At 35.0% G+C, this 17,178-nt stretch overlaps 1 pseudogene; it reads right to left on the reverse strand.

Annotated features, from left to right (window-relative positions):
* The window catches only part of LOC120187722, a 28,714-nt pseudogene extending 11,758 nt beyond the window's left edge, over positions 1-16,956 (reverse strand).
* Between the last annotated feature and the right edge of the window lie 222 nt (positions 16,957-17,178).

Genomic DNA, 17,178 nt, shown 5'->3' on the forward strand with positions numbered 1-17,178 from the left:
TCAGGCATAGAGAAATGTGTCCCCTCGAATTGAACTCGATCTGCTTAAGTCTGTAATGGACTAGGATTGAGGGTTGACAGCCCAAGGGGGCATCAACAGGGACAGTTCGAGTACCTTTACTCCTAGAACTAAAAACCTGCATATAATAAACCCTAGAAATTCTCCTAATTTAAGACAATACTGAAACCATTTCCATAGGTATACACAAAGGAGAAATAAGTTTTAGTTTTTAATTTATTATTTTTTTTCTCTCTGAATAAATATGCGAACTAGAAATCTTGCGGTTAGGTTAATTTTTTCCAAACAATGCATGCGAACTAGAAAGCATGAGGTTAAGATTTATACCTTGATAGATAGATTTTTTTCCATTAGTTGGTACTAAGTATTCTATTTATTCTATTTTTTTCATGCATGTTACATTGCTCTAATCTGTTCATATTGATTTCTTTTGTTTACATTGCATGATCATGGCATAACCAAAAGGTGTTTACTTGAAAGACTGTTCATAATATTGGAAAGAAATCGTAAATGGACAAAAAGTTTTATGATCAAACAAAATATGATGCGGCCAAGAAAAGACATCCCGAGGGAACTCCAAGGATAGAAGAGAGCTATACACCTAGAGATCATATGTCCATTAAGGAGCAAAAGGAGATACGAGAAATAAGAGAGCAGATATCCAAGATGATGGATAGAATATTTGTTTTGGCCAAAAGAGAAGAGATTCCTGCACAGAAAGAGAGAAAGCTTAATGAAGATAATCCTGCAATTTCAGATATGCAAGGGACTTCTGATCCTAACCAATTTGAGAAGTTGCAGACAATCATCATTTGTATTCACAAATCGTCTGGAGATACCAAAGAAATGGTGAACACTGTAAAAGCTCCCAGATATGAGAAGAAATCATGTAACCTGAAATTATCAAAGTTTAGTCTGCTCCTAGAATCTAAAACTCAGGTTCAATCCAAGACAAAAGGCGGTTCTCATGTTGATGCTATACCTATATCATATAAAGAGTTGTATGAAAAGTTACTTGAAGCACGAGAAATAGCTCCATATTACATAAAACCATTCCAACCTCCGTATCCAAATTGGTATGACATCAACGTTCATTGTGAATATCATGCCGGAGCTCAAGGACATACCATCGAGAACTGTCTTGCCTTCAAACGTCGAGTCCAAAGTCTTTTGGATCATGGAACCTTACAATTTATGGTAGATGATCGACCTAGTTTGGTAACCAAAGGTCCTGCTAGATTAATACCAAAAGTCTTCAAAGGTACGAGTATCAGTAGGGGCGCCCAGAGAGAAGAAGATTTGCTGAGGTTTGAAGCTCAAATACGTCATTTAAAGATTGAAAACGATAAATTGAGCACCAAAATAGAAAGCATACAGGAAGATTTCCAGAAGGTCAGTCAAGCCTTTCAAAATGCTGATATAGGGAACACCCCAGAAGAGTGGATAACAGGGGTCACCAAACTGAAGAAGAACTATAACATACATGAAAGACGAGCCAAGAAGTTTTATCATAATTCACGAGTTACAGAAGAAAGATGCAATACGTCTGTTAGTGAATTGAAAAGATGTCAAGTCGAAAATCAAAGGTTAAATAGTGCTATGACCAACATGGAAGCATCATATCAGATTCATCAGCTTGAAATCGATACTGAATTAAAAGCCACTATGGCCAAGAACAAAACATTGAAGAAATGTGTAGATGATTATGAAGATCTTGTACGAGAACTTTTTGAACATAAAGATTCTCTCACAAGAAAAAATGAACGACATTGTTTACAACTTCGAGAATTGACACAAAGGATGAAGGAAAAAGACAATGTCATGAATGAAGCTGTTGCTCAAGCAAACAACGTGGCTCATAAGCTGGTGGACTTAGCTGGCTTCACGGGAGAATTAAAGCAGATGGATAACTCCACACCTGAGTATGAGTGGAAGTTAGTTTGGCTTTTAAGTGAAATAGAGAAATTAGGAGTGAAAGTTATTCCCTACATGTAAAAGTTTTGTTTGATGTACCGAAACTTTTGTGTTCAATGAAATCTGTTCTAAGATGATCACTCTTGAGTAAAACCTTTTCATACATGCATTTACATTTTGTATCTGTGCATTTTCATTTTGTATTCTTACTTTTTGCATCTTTGCATTTTTCATTTTGCATTCATACTTTTATGTTTGCCTTTGAATTGCACATTTTGCATTCTTTTTTTTCCATTTATGCATTTTTCACATTTTTATTTAAGTATTGTTATGTACTTTAATTATAAAAACATGCAAATAATTCATGAAAGGTTCTGTAACAGTAAAAACCAAGACCATTCATTCATATTACTTTACTATCATCATGAAAACAATGGAGCAATCTTATAAGGGACTACAAGACCAGATGGATCAGATCAAATTATTCAGGGAATGGAATCTGATAAAGAAGAGATAACTACTAAAGAGAAATCGTGCTATCAGATTGAAGAGTTGAGAAAGATAACATACCCTGGGGCATCCCACTCAAACCCAAATAATAGCCTCATTAATTATTCACAATATGAGGAGAAAGTCAAGAGGATAGAAAAAGCAATCAGAAACATGAAAGATGATAGTGCCCACCACAAAGAATTAGAATCAAGAGAGCTCAGCTTGATTCCAGATTTGATTATTCCCCATGAATTCAAAATGCCTGATTTTGAGAAATATGATGGCACCAGTTGTCCCTTAATCCATTTGAGAATGTTTTGCAGAAAAATGGAAGGATATTTGAGTTTTGATGATCTATTAATTCACTCTTTCCATGATAGTCTTGTTGGCCCAACAGTAGCCTGGTACAATCAGTTGACCCAAGAACAGATCAAGAGATGGGTAGATCTAGCTGAAGCATTTTTGGGACAATATCGGTATGTTAAAGGCTTAGCTCCAACACGTATGAATATTCGAAGAGTAAAGAAGAAAACCAATGAAAGATTTCAAGAATATGCCTTAAGATGGAGAGGAGTGGCAGCACAAGTTCAACCTCCCATGTTAGAAGAAGAGATATCACATATGTTTCGGGATTCCATTCCTGCTCCTTTCTGCGAGTTAATGCAGGCAAATCCGACGAAGGAATTCAAGAATCTTATGACAAGTGGAGATTTAATTGAGAATGTAATCAGTGAAGGAAACTCAAAAGTCACATCCAATAGCCCGATTGATCAGAGAGCTAAAGTTGGTAATGTGAATGAGTATCACATCCAAAGTCCCCGCAATTGCAAAAGAAAAGGAGCAAATAGTTGTTCGGATCGACCAAAGAAAGTCATGCGATCAAGAAAAACTTTGGAAGTATTCCAAACTTCCATTTCAGACCTGTATCCTCATTTGGTTAAAGGTCAATACATCACACCAAGACTAACTAAAGTGACATCAAACCCTTCTGCTCATAGCTATGATCAAGATAGTGTTTATAATTTCCACTTGAGGGTAAAGGGGCATTCTACATGCAATTGTAGGCCACTGTTAAAAGAAATTGAGATGCTTGTTGACAAAGGGGTTTTGACACAAGAAATGATCAAGAAATGGGAGGACGAATGAAGAAAAGAACCCTGATCTTGTTACATACCCAACATTATAGGAATAATGAGACATGATAAAATAAATAAGTGGAAGTGTTATCTACCACTGTAGTACCTTTCTACTTTCAGCATTTTGTTTGAACTTGTTTTTTGTTTCCTTTCTCCGCCCTTTGTAATAAATAAATTTGTGTTACTTTTATGGTTATGAGCAAGGAATCAAGTTTAACCTTGAGATTCTTGAGTATCAAGTAGATTAAATATTCTTTTAATTTTTTAAGAGTTATAGATCTTTGGCAAGTGGTAAAATTATATCTTCCATATCCTATCCAATGCCAATTACTTGATCCTTACTAAAACCAAATTTTGACCGTACATTTATATGAGACTCTGAAGAAATGTCTCTACCTATTTTTGAGACACCAACTCTAGATGTTTACCTTCTCGGATAGAGTTGGTTGGTTTATGATATTACCCCTTCCACTATATATATGACCTCAAAAGTCACACATTTGACCTTCCAAATACAATGCCATCATAAAAAAAACCTCAAAAGAACCAAACTTTCAGTTATCCGTGAATTTTCCTGCAAGAAGAGATGAGATGAGGCATCATGGACCAACTTATCGAAGATGATTTCAAGTGATTGGGACATACTCAAAGAAGAGGTGATTTATTGAAATAAATATATCATGCATTAATTACATTGTTTTCATGTAAATAAAGTTAATCTTGAATATTCATTCCCCCTGGAGATACCTCTTTTTACAAAGGTTTCTGTGTATGAGATGATGAACGGCATTGTTTCATTTATCCTTTTATATATATATATCCTTTGTTGTCCCCACTTGAGCCTAAATGATTTTTCTTCTGATTCAACCCTAACCAAGGATCACCCTCCACATTAGGGGGCAAGGTGAAGGATATTTGCTAACAAGAATAAAGATTGTCAATACATTTTTATTACGAAGACAAGTTTCCAAGAAGTCATGAAAGTTTTGAACTACAAGGTATGTCAAATACAGAGTGCTTGAAGATCAATCCAATCAAGAATAATGGAAAATCTCCAAAATGCAAAAGGAAAAGGAGGTGCTCAAAGAAATTGAAGTATTATACTCATCCAGCAAAGAAAGAAAAATGAAAAATGAAAAATGAAAAAAAAGGAAAATTGAATCAAGAGGAGTGACTTATTGAGCCTCAAGTTACAAGGTTGATCAAGTACAAACAAGAAGAGAAATAAATGTTGGAGATATGAGAAAATGGAAACGAATCCAAAATTTTGTAGTCTAGAGGGATCCAGATGATGGAAAAATCCCCAACAAAGCATATCCAAGTTAAGCAAGGCAAAGTGAAGGCATCAGAATGAATTGATCATTGGTTTGATTATCTTTAAACACTTATTTGGGCCTTTTTATCCCTTTCTTTCATAACCATAAGCCATGGCCTACGTTACGTACCTGAAAAGTCCATTTTAATCATACATGGATTTCTAAGTAAAAGAGAATATCTTTAGAATTCATTCCGCCTCTCAAGATTGATTTTTATTTGCAAAAATTGGTTTTTAAAATCTTTAATGCATGATATAAAAAAAATGATAAAAGGGGGTTCAAGATATAAATTTTTAAATAACATCTTGAAACCAAAGGAGGATTCGTGTTGAAAACCTGAAAAGGTGGCTCGAATATTGAATGGTGCAACAAACGACATAAGAGATGATCTTAAATGAAGCACCGCACATCCCAAAAGACGTTCCTGAGATTCTGGAATCAAGAAGTATCTCTACAAGATGAGCATAACAACCATTTCTTCAAGTTAGTGGAAGCCCGAAGCGACATACTGAACCAACTTGAAAGAACCTACTTTACCAGAATCCACCTACACCTTAAATCAGTCAATAGTTTTGACACTTGCCATAGGACTATGATTTTTGAATGATTTAAAAGTGTAGTTGATTTATTTGATATTCATTAAACTCATTGTTTATAATTTGATTATATTGTGAACCTGAAAGGGGTAATACTTTGCAAAATTCTTTCATTCTTCAATAAAGAAAGGAGAAAAAACATTTTCAAACATGACAGTCTCAAATGGAGAAGGTCCTTGAAGCAAATTGTTGCTTATTCTACCTCTGTTGAAGAAAAAGAATGAATGAGGCTAGAATGATGAAACACTTCACATTTTTGAAGGCAAGTGGTCCAAGAAGCCAGAAAGTATGGATAATTAAACTTATGACACTCTCCTATGACATTATTAGTAGCTCATCAAGAAAGATTATCATTTATCTCATACTGAGGGTGATAAGCATCACCAGACATATTATTTTCCCCAACCATCAATTCATGTTCTCTAAAAGATTACATCATAGAACCATGAACAAGTCACTACCTGCACTCTGGTTATACCGTGATGCTGGCTCAAGTCTTGATACATCATTGCTACTTCTTCTATGCCGATCAATTTCTTTGTCAAGATGATATCCATTATGTCGTTCAGAAGATTGCTGAATTTGAATTTGAGGACTTATGGCACAGAACAAGACATTGGAACAGAATATACCCTTATAGGCCTTTTATATAGGGTAACATTGGTTACAGGATTCCAAAAGTTGAAAATGACCAGTTTTACTGTTAACTAAACTGTTCCATGATTCGAAAAGAGTGGGATATATTGAAACAGCAGAAGAGACAGTCACTGTAGCAATCATTACAAGGAAATGCACCAACAAAAATTGTGTAGCTCATCCTGATAATGTATATTTTTTCCAGTAAAGTTGTTACGCTGGATACCACTGACAACAAGGTCGAATTCGCCAAATCTACTCATCAATTGCTCCAACCGATCATCATTCAGTTCTTGCACATCTGTTTTTAAAAGTATGCCAAGACAGTAAAAGGCAACTTCTGCATCATTGATCCTAGAGAAAAGAGACAGGACATTGATACCACCATGGAACATGTCTCTATACATATCCTTGTGTATGATTTTTAAGGAAACCTAGAAGCATTTCCACCTCATCAGATTCAAGTGGAACAATTTTATTCTTTTCAACCCATACCAGATTCCATTTTCAGCACTCATCAAGAACATACTTCTGGACACTCGAAGGTGGCTCATTGTCATAAGCTTCAAGAGCCTTACAGATCATTTCTGTCAATTTGGAACTTCCTGTACATGTTTATAAACAGTTCAACTTTGTTCTTGGATCCCAGGAAGGCCATCATTTCTTTGTCAATGGAAAAACATCAGCACATGGAGGAAGCAGAATAAGAGAAAATCTGTTCTCAATTGGCAAAATTATGAATATAGCCCTTTTCAGTGTAGTAGCATGAAAATGCTTCGAATCTACAAATTCTGGCTCTACATCGAATAAGTACTATGATATTCCAGTCCAAACATTAACTGGAGCAAGTGCCATGTGCTCATAGTAGAAATAAGAAGACCCAATAGCATCTTCTGGAAGTGTTCTTTGAGTTATCTGATCTGGTTTGGTATGAACCTCAAAAACCAATCATTGGATTTGAAAGATGAATTTGCTCATAGTAGAAATAAGAAGACCCAATAGCATCTTCTGGAAGTGTTCTTTGAGTTATCTGATCTGGTTCGGTAGGAACCACAGAACCAATCATTGGAATTAAAAGATGAACTGCATGATTGTCTTCATTAAGAAGCTTCTTTTCAAGCTTCTTCTGCTTATTCCCTTCCCAAAAATCATAGCTCGAGTTTTGCCTTTTCTTGTAATTGGGATCATTGCATAATGGCTTCCTATCTTCTACCGTAAGAAGTGCGTCAGCAGCCTTAGCCATTTGATCAGCACATATAAAATATGTCAATTCTGCAATTGATGAATCTGGACCACATCTCTCCATGGCTACTGAAGTCTCAGCCTCTGAGAATCTTATTTTTGTCAAGTATAACAGTTTATTCTCCTAATCAGAATTATAATTCAGATTTCCTCGATATCAGAAGAACTATCAATATCTGTGAAATCATCCTGAAATATCGCTTCATAATCATATGAGTTGTTATCAGAATCAACATGTTGCATGGGTGTGGATTTTTTATGAGCCTGTACCACTGTATATGTAGTCTTGCTATTGCATCAGATTACTGTTCGCATAAATTGGTTTCTCTCCCACAGAAAAGTATATTTTAGAGATAGCTTTCACTAAAAGATGATAAGCCACTATGTCAGCCTGGAACGGATTACTAAGCTATTTTTACTGCTCTGTCTGACTAGATCCCTCCAGATACAGAAAACAATCACCTCATTCAGAAGACACAAAATCTCAGACGTTTCTGTCAGAATGATTGAGTACTTCTTAAGTTTGTGACAACATGAAGAGAATTCCTCCAGTTACTTGACAATACTACTGTTAAGTAACACCAGAATGAGAGTATTCAAGATAAACATATTTGGGGAAGGAATAAAGCCACAAGTACCCATAACAGTGTATTGTCAAAATTGGATCTCATGAGGATCATGATATTCCAGTCAAACAGACATTGAGAGTGAATCAGACAGATCTAGAGGGATATCTTGAGGGCCCATTTTCAACCAGAAATAGAATATTGGGACATTTTGAAGGCTCACAACAATATGAATATTTGGGCATTCTTAAAGGCTCATCTCAACAAGAAGTAATGTTGAGCACACTTTTAACATCTGTATCAGTAAATGTTGGGGCATTTTAAAGGTTCTTTCAGACAGATCCATGTGGGGCATTTTGAAGGCTCAGATTAACAAGAAGCAAATGTCGGGGCATGCTGAAAGCCCATTTCAATCAAAATTAGGACTGTTGATGCATTTTTTGAACGATCGCATCAGCAAATACTGGGGCATACTGAAGGTCCACATCATCATTGACTTGAACAAATATTTCTAATGAGACAGAAAGATATGAAAAATGAAAATGATAAAACAGTGACAGTCGAGCTGACTATACATAATTACTTCGTTCATCAGGCAGTTGCATCAGAATCTTGTTGTTGAACAAATATATACTCATCAAGTATGGTTTCAAATACCCAATCTTCTTAAACCATATATCACATGACAGTGTGTTAAACTACATCATGAATAAAGATGGTCCCTTTGTAGACCATTCGATCCAAGGATTAGTTCATCGAGACCTCAAACTCTGAATTTGGCCTTTTGTGTGTCGGTGATAATTGAAAATATTTCTTTGAGATTCCTGTCAGTTAGTTTCAACCATATTGTTGAGGTTACGAAGCTGTTTTTCAAATCAGTTTTGTTTACTTGATGACATTGAAGAGAGAAGCTCATGTATATTGCTCTTTCCCGATGTTAGTGAGGTTATCATTGCCAGCCAGGCTGAACTGATTTTTTTGGGGTTTATCATGTGCATTTCATCCCCAGCAGCAAGAAATCCATGAATATCTTTCTGTATATAGATCTTAAAGCTGAAGTGTTTCTACTTTCTACAATGCTCATTACAGAAGAAAACGTGATCAGTATTACATTTGCCTTTGCCCGAGATGATATCAAGAGTAATTAGTGTCTTCTATTCAATTCGACACCAGCATATCTTGTGAATTTGACCAACTTTTTGGTCATACCAACATCACACTTGAATCCCCATTGAGTTTTGTTCTCAAATGGTCTTGTGACATCATACAAAAACTTTAAACACCATGCAAAGAGATTCAATGATTGAAAAATCTTGGCATAAGCCACAAAAAATGATGTATGTGTTGTCAAATGCTTTACGAACATTTGAGCTGAAACCACATGAGATAAAGAATGTGTTGTCATAATGTTTTACGAACTAGTTATTCTGATGTTGAACCAATGTTGTGATCATATGGTTTTCATTTTTGATTCAAGATGAAGTTTGTCTTCTTCAACTTCAAGATTATAAGTTTAGATATGATGAAGATTTCTTTCCGCAGAGGGAGAGCTGAAATTTTAACAACAAGAAACTAGTTGAACGACAGGTTGTGGTTAAGCATCTCGACATGATATGGTTCAATTTGCCTTGTTCGAGAACCAATTAAATGTGGAGACATGAAAGGAATTGGAATAAATCTTCCTTATGATGTGTTTCAAGAGTCAAATCAGAACAGACTCTACTCCCCTAATTAATCCCCGCTGAGTCACATATCTACATCTACACTCTTCAAAGATGATAGATTCTCTTTTTAAAGATGATAGATTCTCTTTCAAAGATGAAAGCTTTATGGGATTTCTACACAAGTCCAAGCAAATAAAGTTGGTTTTATCCAAGATAAAATGGGGCATCAGGGTCATAATTTTGACTACGACAAGAGTTCCACAAGTGAAACATTTCTTCTAAGACTTAAATAAAGCAAAGAAGGCACCATGATACAAGTTGATCAGATGATTCTGCAGAAATGCAAGCTTGATAGCATAAGTTTCTACACTGATATCTAGAGGTAACCCTGGCAATAAATGATGAAGTGAAGGAAGACCAAGTTCACCACTTTGAAGTCAAATGAAGATTGCATCAACATTCATGCATTCATAAGAACATCATTTGCACAATAGACAATGCATTACATTGATACATCTGAGTGCATTCAAGCATGAAGTTTTACAGATCTTCGGAAGAACAAGAAGATTCATGGTAAGAAATACCTTACAAGAAGAAGGTATTCAAAACCGTAAATACAGGAATCACGCAAACATCTGAAGAATAGATGGGCATAATCCATAAAAATGAGCATTATCTTGAGATTGGGGCATGTTACCTAATCAACATGTTATTTCAAAAAACATAATGAGAAAACGATTTTCATAGTTTCTCATTTTATCTTTTCTAAAATGAAATTGTTGAAAAGTAAGAAAACGATTTTCTTAGTTTTTTTACTTAGTAAATTATTTCCAACAGCCTTATCTTGAGATTGGGGCATGTTACCCAATCAACATGTTATTTTTAAAAATAATGAGAAAACGATTTTCATAGTTTCTCAATCAATCTTTTCTAAAAATGAAATTGTTGAAAAGTAAGAAAACGATTTCCTTAGTTTTTTAATAAACTATTTCCCACATCTGTAAGTCCTACAGTGCATGATTTTTCCAAAAAGCCTTCGGGAGCTTTTTGATGTTTTCAAAGCCTTCGGGTCATCTGTAAGTCCTGCAGTGCATGATGTTTCCAAAAAGCCTTTGGGAGCTTTTTGATGTTTTAAAGCCTTTGGGTCATCTGTAAGTCCTGCAGTGCATGATGTTTCCAAAAAGCCTTCGGGAGCTTTTTGATGTTTTCAAAGCCTTCGGGTCATCTGTAAGTCCTGCAGTGCATGATGTTTCCAAAAAGCCTTCGGGAGCTTTTTGATATTTTCAAAGCCTTCGGGTCATCTGTAAGTCCTACAGTGCATGATGTTTCCAAAAAGCCTTCGGGAGCTTTTTGATGTTTTCAAAGCCTTCGGGTCATCTGTAAGTCCTGCAGTGCATGATGTTTCCAAAAAGCCTTCGGGAGCTTTTTGATGGGAGCTTTTTGATGTTTTCAAAGCCTTCGGGTCATCTGTAAGTCCTGCAGTGCATGATGTTTCCAAAAAGCCTTCGGGACCTTTTTTGATGTTTTCAAAGCCTTCGGGTCATCTGTAAGTTCTGCAGTGCATAATGTTTCCAAAAAGCCTTCGGGAGCTTTTTGATGTTTTCAAAGCCTTCGGGAGCTTTTTGATGTTTTCAAAGCCTTCGGGTCATCTGTAAGTCCTTCAGTGCATGATGTTTCCAAAAAGCCTTCGGGAGCTTTTTGATGTTTTCAAAGCCTTAGGGTCATCTGTAAGTCCTGCAGTGCATGATGGTTCCAAAAAGCCTTCGGGAGCTTTTTGATGTTTTCAAAGCCTTAGGGTCATCTGTAAGTCCTGCAGTGCATGATGTTTCCAAAAAGCCTTCAGGAGCTTTTTGATGTTTTCAAAGCCCTTCAGTGCATGATGTTTTTAAGACCTCTGGAATGATGCTTTCAACATTTCAGTCTTACTCAAAAGAAGTCAAATGAAAAATTATTGTTTCTTTCGTCTTTGCTCTATTCTTGTTAACACAAGAATGAGCAAAGAGGGGCAGCTGTAAACACTAATTTTTCATTTTACTTAAATTATTATTAAAATTATTATTATTATTATTAAATATTATTATTATATTATACTATTATTAAATAATTATTACAAGCCCAAATACATCAGAAGCCCATAACCCTAAACCCATTTACAAAGCCCAACAGTAACCCTGAACCCTTCTAGGGTTTACATCCCATACACCCAGCCGCCGCTTCTATCAACCGTTTTCAGATCCAACGGTCCACAAGATACCAGCGTGAAGCCCTAGGGTTTCATAACCCTAGGTTATCATCCAGCCGTCGCTGCTTCCAGACGCTCCAACTGCCAGTGCCACGCCACGAAATCGCCGCCTCGCCAGAAGCCTCCAGAAGCCAGCTGCCCCTCCACATGTCGAGCTCTATGGTGAGTCACCACATAGCTCGGTGACTCACCGAACTCCATTCCTTTGACTGGTCCGAGAGCCACACCGTTGATGGCTATAAAAGCCATCGACCACACCTGCAACAAAAAAAAGAGGAAGAACCGGAGAAAAACAGAAACAAGAGCAAAAAAATATACCAAACATCCCAGTCAACAACAACGACGGCAACGCACAAAGAGAGAGAACCCACTACAAGCAGTGAACCAAAACAGAAAACAAAGAAAGAAGAAAGAGACTTACCCTTGGAGCCTTGACCATCGCCGGAAGCACTAAACATCGCCGGAGAACAGAAAATACCAAAGGTATTTTCATAGATCTACTCCGATTAGGAGTCTTTTTGGGGAAACAAAGGTTGGACTCTACTTTGGGGAAATCAGGACTGTATTTTAGTGTAAAACAAAATTTTTCCGGCCACCGAAGGCGGTGGCCGGCGGTAGAGTTAGCGACGGCAGACGACTGCCGTCTGGTGGCCGGCCTTCCTCCGGTTAGAGGAAAATAGAGAGAGGCGAGAGAGAGTTATAAAACTCTCTCTGTTTGAAAGAGAAAAGAAAGGAAAATGGGGAAGCTGGCCCGAAGGGCCAGCCGTTTGGGACTTAAATAGCCCTCCCCAAACGACGCCGTTTTGGGGAGGGGTTTGTCTGTAATTAACTAAAGGTTAAACCCTTTCCGTAGTCATCCTAACTTGTAATCTTTACATTTTAGTCACTAAATCAATTTATAATCCTTTTAATTCGGTTCTTTAATTTTAATTTTATTTATTTTAGTCCTTTCTATTAAATAATATATTTAGGATAAATACGTATTTAGTCCTTTAGTTTTAATAAATAATATTTTAATCCCAAACCATATGTTTTAATTTATTTTAATCTGATTTTCGAATTTTATATAATTTTAGTTTAGTCACTAAATTAATAAATAAGAATAATAGCATGTTTAATCCCTATAATTTTAAATAATTAATTAAATTAAGTTTTTAATTTTATTAGATTATAATTTAGTCCCTAAGTTTAATATTTTCATTTATTTTACAAGCTTTATTACTTTTTATTTTTTTCATACCATGTTTTAATTTTATTTTAAACATTATTTAATCATATGTTACTTTTATATTTATGTTCATATATATTAATTATCATTACTATTACTATTATTATTTATTAATTATGTCAATATATATAGTCTTATAAATATATATAATATTTATTTATTTATTCTATTTTCCTATTTATAAATTTAATTTTTATAAATTGCTTTTAAGAAAAATAATCATATTTTGATATTTATTTATTTTTAATATCAAAGAAAAGAGCTGTCTTAAGGAACATAGAAGCCCTTTTCTGATATTTTTAAATAAATAAATATCTTATTAAAATAAATTTTTATTTTAAGAAAATGTTTTGGTTATTTATTTATTTTTTCAATATCAAAGAAAAGAGCTGTCTTAAGGCACCTAGAAGCCCTTTTCTGATATTTTTAAATAAATAAATATCTTATTAAAATAAATTTTTATTTTAAGAAAATGTTTTGGTTATTTATTTATTTTTCAATATCAAAGAAAATAGCTGTCTTAAGGTACCTAGAAGCTCTTTTCTGATAGTTTTGAATAAATAAATACCTTATTATATAAAATAAAATGTTTTTGATATTTATTTATTTTTTAATATCAAAGAAAAGAGCTGTCTTAAAGCACCTAGAAGCCTTTTTATGATATTTCTAAATAAGTAAATATCTTATTTATGTATATTAATATATTTTCTTAAAATTATTTGAAATAATAGAATTATGAATTAAATATATCTTTGAATTTTTAAATTTCCAATAATAGAGACAATTTATAATTAAAAAGTACCAATTTTAGGCGTTGTAGGGGTGTTAATCCTTCCCTAAACGTAACCGACCACGAATCCCTTTTTATTATTAAAAAGAAAGAATTTTTGGTTATAAACGCATATCAGTTCATCTTTTAACTGATGTTTTCTTAAAAACTCTGTTAAAAGATAATTTTTAGGTATTCGACCTACCTGACCCAAAAGGCCGATGGCGACTCCCAAATTATTTTCAAAACCATTTATTCACATCACTTCTCCCGCCAAGTAATATTTCGTGCCCGAGCGAAAATCAGTTACGACATTGGGTTTGGCAAATTCCTCTTAGAAGGAATCTTTTTTACCGGGAAAAACAACAATGGAATGAGCTCATGGAAAGGCTTAACAATTTCAAATCTAGTGAGGTGGAACAGGATTGGATTATATGGCTGAGATCTAGTGACGGTTCCTTGTCAAGTCTCTAAAGAACCTCTTTAATGATCTTTTACCCTCAAACAACTTTTGGAATAAGTTTGTATGGTTGGGGTTCGGTCCTTCTAAGGTAGTACTCTTTGTTTGGCTGGTTATGAGGAGACGGTTTTAGTGAAGGTGGAACTAATCAAGAGAGGAGTATCTTCCATCTCTAATAATCTTCTCTCTTTTTGGCAAAATGCCCCAGAAGCAATTGTTCACTTGTTCTTCTCATGTTGGTATAGTTGGAAGGTTTGGATGATTTGGATGCGGTGTAGCTGTTGGCTGGGAGCTTATGTTGTTTTGCCAAAAGAGCCTACTGTTTATTTAGAAGCGTGGGATTGCCTTGGTGTTTCCTCGACGAGTGAGGTACGGTCTTTTATCCCTTTTACAGTTATTTGGACCTTATGGTTATTTAGAAACGATTTGATATTTAACGACAAGAAGTTGGATTGGCTGCAATTGATTTTTATGGTTAAAGTCTGTCTCGCTTCCTAATTAAAAGCAAAGTTCGGTGAATACAATATTTCGATGGAAACCTTAATGGTTAGATTTGTGGTTATGCTGAAGTGGATTACTCCATTGATTGGTTGCGTTAAGCTGAATGAAGATGCAGTGTGTTCAATTTTAGGGGACAAATGTTGGATAGGGGGTGTTGAGAGGGTGTAACAGTGAAGTCTTATTTGAATTCTGGGGGTCATGTAGTCTGTGCCCACCGGTATTAGTGGAACTCTATGCGGAGAATGTTGGGCTTCAAAAATTTATCGAGTCGGAGTGGAGCGCCAAGTTCAGGCTTCAGATTGAGTCAAATTGCAAATCAGTTGTGGAATGAATTTCCTAATCGTCGAACCCCGTCTGTCAATCTTTTAAATTTAGTCTTAGAATTGATCAGAATTATTAGGGACCATAGATCATTGGTTAGGTGGATCTCGAGATGCTGCAACATGCTAGCAAATTTGTTAGCTAAGTCTGGTTTAGGGTTGCAGTAAGTAAGGTACCCGATAATTGTAGTGTTTTGCAGGATTTTGCTTGGTTCTTTCGACCTGACTACCGCAAGTGTTCCTTTTCATTTGGAAGATATATGAGTATGTTGAAATAATTCTGATTGCATGTCTGGGTATGGTTATTTGGAGAGGTTTTTATCTTGCTGAGGATTCTAAACGAGTTGCAACCCGATAGTTCTTTTGTTGTGACACTGGCTATCAATTAACTGACGCGAGTAGGAGTACTACAGGTTTTTGTTCTTGTTCATTGCTTGGTTAATGATTAAGGTTGTTGTAGAGTTGTTAGGATGCAATGGTGGAAGTGTGACCAAGGATGCAGTAATTTTAGTCTTTTTCAAGTTAACATTGAAGGGTTATGATCGAAGATACTGTTGTTTTTTCAGTTGGGAAGGTACGTGCTTACCTAGGACAGAAGTGATCCTCGTTCCTTTGACAGAGTGGTGTAGCATTATGTTATGACTATGGTTTTTTCCTTTGACTGTGTTGGTTTAGATTTATTACTGGACTGTCCCATGTATAAACTTGTGATGGCTATGGCATCGGTATGATACATTCTTTTTCGTCTAATCAGTTTTAGGGAGGTTTTTTAATGAAGTCCATATAGTTTATCTTGTTTTTTACATGCTTGAGTAATAATATCATACAAAACTTCCCGTTTAAAAAAATAATATTTTTTATTTTTACAAATAAATTATAAGAATGTGACACGTGTCATTTAACGGAAAAAACTAACGGTAGTTATAGCCAGGACATCTGAAGTGGTAACATTTGTAACGTTAGGTACTTAAATCATTCAAAAAATAGTTTAGACACTTATTTTATAATTAAGTCTAGTTTTCTCCATCTAAAAAATCCATATTCTTAGAAGATAAAAATAAAAATAAAAGAATTTCAACTTATCAATAGATTTAAGTATGTTTTCGCATTTAATATTTTATTTTTAATGATGTGACATAATAAATTCTAAAATATTTAATATATATCAAATTAACTTGTGTTAAAAATATTTAATATATATCAAATTAACTTGTGTTATCAAACTGTTGTTAAACCATGTAAACGTTAACGAGAAACAGTGCCAACAAATAATTTTGTGAAGCCTCTGAGTTAATCAAAAAAACGTTGCAAACTCCTTGCCCCTTGGAAGGTCAAACGGATGGCAGTTCTGGTTCATATTAGTTTAAATCTTATTAAGTCTTCCCCTTATTTTTAAGGTTTAAATGCTTAATAGATCCCTGATTTTTTCAAGTTAGGTAACCTGACTCCTCTCTGCATTTGATCCGGGCTCCGTCCTTGGTGTAACGCAACCAAGAGTGCAGCTCTAATAATATGAAAGAATCCATGAATTAGTTTGTTTGGTGACAGAGAAACTGCAAGAAAATGAAAATAAACAAGAACTAGATGAGAGAAATAAAAAATGAGAAATTTATCCCTGTAGAGTTGATTGATTCAACTTACATAGTCTACAAAGCTTAGGCTGAGTGTTTATACAACCATTTTGACTGGGGAACTGAGCAACTTTCTATAGCAAAACTTGAACCAAAACTACAAAGAGGAAAACACAACGAGAGCAAAATAAGGTCACTAGAAAAACAGAAGCATCTACTTCAGTGGCATGATCAGACCTTAAGCAACCCTCACTCACCAGCAAGGAAAGGACTTGATTGCTCCATAATGGCAAAATTCAGTATATTCTTGAATAAAAAAGCTGAACAAACTTTTCTTATAGATACCAAATGCGATAAAACATGAACTCGATGTACAAGCAAACATAACAAGTTATCCACCACTAATACTGCATAAAATAAACTGATTTTGAACAAAGACTTGCTTTTCATTTTCATCAAATTCCATTAAACTATTATATATTAGAATCAAGTACATACTGTAGTTTT

This window comes from Hibiscus syriacus, unplaced genomic scaffold, assembly GCF_006381635.1.
Source record: "Hibiscus syriacus cultivar Baekdansim isolate YM2019G1 unplaced genomic scaffold, ASM638163v2 tig00113725_pilon, whole genome shotgun sequence".
Classification (NCBI taxonomy): Eukaryota; Viridiplantae; Streptophyta; class Magnoliopsida; order Malvales; family Malvaceae; genus Hibiscus; species Hibiscus syriacus.